The sequence below is a fragment of the Maniola hyperantus genome, chromosome 4 (genome assembly GCF_902806685.2).
Source record: "Maniola hyperantus chromosome 4, iAphHyp1.2, whole genome shotgun sequence".
NCBI classification, from domain to species: Eukaryota; Metazoa; Arthropoda; class Insecta; order Lepidoptera; family Nymphalidae; genus Maniola; species Maniola hyperantus.
Genome location: NC_048539.1, coordinates 6811271 through 6811697, shown reverse-complemented (window position 1 = coordinate 6811697; position 427 = coordinate 6811271).

The following is a 427-nucleotide window of genomic DNA, read 5'->3' as shown; positions in this document are numbered from 1 at the left end:
ATTTACTCTATGCATCGGTGACTCGCAATGGCAATGGTCCATCAATGGTCGCAATATCACAGAATACATTCACTCCAGCAATATGACCAAGAAACATATTTAATTTACACCTAGCCTAGCCTAAAAATATCGATATTATTTGTTCAATATATCGATATTTTGAGCAATTTTTATTTTTTAGATATATTGATATAAAATTCCAACTATCGATAAGGTATAAAAATTGATAAGTATTTTTTTGGTTATGGCTTTATCTACTTCTTATTTTTACTATATTTATTCATTCAAAATATCGATGGTCGATCGCCTCGATCGGATTAGGCTCAAAAAGGCTAGAACCAGTCCTACCTAGTCCTAGACCTAGTCAATCTAGAGTCATAAAAAGAAAACTATTGAAATCATCTCTTTAAATTTATTATTAGGTACT